This window comes from Phascolarctos cinereus, unplaced genomic scaffold (assembly GCF_003287225.1).
Source record: "Phascolarctos cinereus isolate Bilbo 61053 unplaced genomic scaffold, phaCin_HiC Scaffold_5;HRSCAF=322, whole genome shotgun sequence".
Classification (NCBI taxonomy): Eukaryota; Metazoa; Chordata; class Mammalia; order Diprotodontia; family Phascolarctidae; genus Phascolarctos; species Phascolarctos cinereus.
This window is the reverse complement of record NW_027555958.1, coordinates 203945537-203948655: the sequence shown is the minus strand read 5'-3', so window position 1 is coordinate 203948655 and position 3119 is coordinate 203945537. Positions and strand designations below refer to the sequence as shown.

At 34.5% G+C, this 3119-nt stretch overlaps 1 pseudogene; it reads left to right on the top strand.

Moving 5' to 3' along the window:
* The first annotated feature begins 444 nt into the window (after positions 1-444).
* On the top strand, positions 445-1089 carry LOC110217922 (high mobility group protein B1-like 1 pseudogene; annotated as a pseudogene).
* The last annotated feature ends 2030 nt before the right edge of the window (positions 1090-3119 follow it).

The window sequence follows — 3119 nt, the reverse complement described above, 5'->3', positions numbered from 1 at the left end:
CTTTTCTCAGTTTTGGCTCTTTCTGGTTTAGGGATGAGCATCATATTTGCATCATAAAGGAATTTGGTAGAATTCCTTCATCTATTTCTCCAAATAGTTTCTATGGTATTAGTATTAGTTGTTCATTACATGTTTGGTAGATTCATTTGCAAATCCATCTGGCTCTGGAAATTTTTTTTTCTTAGGGACTTCATTGATGGCTTGTTCAATTTCTTTATCTGAAAAGGGTTTATTTAAGTATTTTATTTCCTGTTCTGTTAATCTAGGCAATTTATATTTTTGTAACTGTTCATCCATTCCACTTGCAGTTGGTGCCAATAAATCTAGCAATCTAAGTTCAAAGAGAGCACCAATGAAGGGGAAATTAAAACAGTTATTGGCTCCCAATTATTGCTTTAATTTCCTCTTCATTGGTGATGTGGTGCTCAGGGTAAGTAATCAAAAATGGGAAAAGGTGATCCTAAGAAGCTCAGGGGGAAGATGTCTTCATACGCCTTCTTTGTGCACAATTGATGAGAGGAACACAAGAAGAAGCACTCAGATGGTTCTGTGAACTTCTCAGAATTTTCTAAAAACTGCTCAGAGAGGTGGAAAACAGTGTCTGTTAAATAGAAAGAGAAATTTGAGGACATAGCAAAAGCTGGCAAGGTTCATTATGAAAGAGAAATGAAAACCTACATACCACCTAAAGGAGAAACAAAAAAGAAGTTTAAGGATCCTGATGATGGAAGAAGCCTCCTTCAGCATTTTTCTTATTTTGTTCTGAGAATAATCCAAAAATAAAAGGGGAGTATCCTGGTTTTTCTATTGGAGAGGTGACAAAAAAAAATTTGGAGAAACGTGGAATAATACTGTAGCAGATGACAAGCAACCTTGTGAAAAGAAGTCAACTAAACCGAAGGAAAAATATGAAAAGTATATTGCTGCATACCAGGCTAAAGGAAAATCTGATGTCAGTAAAGAAGGAGGTGTTTTTAAGGCTAAGAAGAGCAGAAAAAAAAGAAGGAAGTAGACGAGGAAGATAAAGAAGAGGAGGAGGATGAAGAAAATGATGAGGAGGATGAAAAAGATGATGATGACAATGAATAATTTGGTTCTAGAAGTGTTTTTTTTTTCTTGTCAATAAAGCATTTATCCCCCCTGTACACAACTTACTCCTTTTAAAGAAAAAAAAATGAAACATAATGCTGCGTAAGATTTGTTTTTAAACTGCACAATGTCTTTTTTTTTGTATAGTTAACACACTACCGAATGTGTCTTTAGATAGCCCTGTACTTTCATGGTATTTTCAATAGCCATTAACTTTGCCTGCTACAGTATGAGGGTTGTAAATCAGCATGGAAATTTAAAGCAGGTTCTTCTTGGTGCACAGCAAAAAATAGTTATATATGGGGATGTAGTTCATTTTCATCCTCAGTTTTCTTTGAAGCAGCATATGAAATAATTATTGTTCTATTAACTGAATACTACATGTAATTGCAAAAAAAAAAATTGCAGTTGTTTTTTTGACATTCTGAATGCTTGTAAGTAACTACAATATATTTTTTTGTTTTTTTGGTGAGGCAATCAGGGTTGAGTGACTTGCCCGAGGTCACACAGCTAGTACCCGTCAAGTGTTTGGTCTGAGGCCGGATTTGAACTAAGGTCCTCCTGACTTCAGGGCTGGTGATCTATCCACTGCACCACCTAGCTGCCCCTAAATACAATGTTTTTAAATTAAAAAAAAATTGGCTGCTATATCGCTTGGTGCATACATGTTTAGTTTTAATATTACTTCATTGTCTATGGGACCTTTTAGCAAGATGTAGTTTCCTTCCATATCTCTTTTAATTATATTGATTTTAGCTTTTTCATTGTCTCAGATCAGAATTGTGACTCCCATTTTTTTAACTTCACCTGAAGCATAATGAATTCTACTCTAGCCTTTTCCCTTTACTCTATGTATGTCTCTCTGTTTCAAAAGTATTTCTTGTAAATAACACAATGTAGGATTCTGGCTTTTAATCCACTGTGCTATCAACTTCTTTTTTATGGGAGAATGCATCCAATTCACACTTAGAGTTATGAATATTGTATATTTCCCTTTACCCTATTTTTCCCCTTGTTTATACTTTTTTTCTCTCCTTTCACCCTGTTCCTCCTCACCAGTGTTTTATTTCTGAGCACCACCTCCCTCAATCTGCCCTCCTTCTATCAGCCTCTTTCTTTTCTTTCTCATTTCCTTTCTTAATTCTGCACTCCCTCTTAGCCCTCCCCCCTTCCTTTTTCTTCTTTCCCCTTTCCTCTCTTACTTCCCTATAGGGTAAGATAAATATTTATATCCAAATGTGTATACATTTCCCCTTTGATCCAAATATGATGACAGTAAGATTCAAACAATGCTTAATCCTTCCCTTCTTTCCCTCTACTGTAATAGATCTTTTGAGCCTCTTCATATGATATTTTGCCTCCCTTTTTACTCTTCTCCCAGTACAATTATTTTTTTAATTTTAAATTAATTTAAAATTAATTAATTTTTTAAATATCATCACATCAAAGTCATCTTATATCCTCACCCTCTATCTACATATACTTCTTCTAACTGCCCTAATAAAGATACAGTTCCTGTGAGTTATAAGTTACAATCTTTCCATGTAGGGATGTAAGTACTTTAACCTTATTGAAAAATATTTTTTCTTTCTTTCCTGTTTACCTTTTTGTGCTTCTTTTGAGTCTTGTATTTAAACAACAAACTTTCTGTTCACCTCTGATCTTTTCATCAGGAAAGTTTGAAAGTACCGTATTTTATTGAATGGCCATCTTTTCCCTTGAAAAATTTTGCTCAGTTTTGCTGGGTAGTTGATTTTTGGTTGTAATCCAAGCTCCTTTGCCTTCTAGAATATCATATTGCATCTTTTTGCATGTTTTGTTCCTCTAGAATTTATTTAGATGCTTAATTTAATGTTGTTTGCAAGAGAAACTGACAAGAGTTCAAACAACTTCCTGGCTTCTCTCTGCCATCTTGGCTCTGCCCTTCTCCCTTCCTCTCCCTGAGAAGAAATATAATCTGAGTTTTTTGATTCATTTTCATTTATTCAACTAGACCATGACACTCAGCTCTAAAGACTTTAAATTAAAAA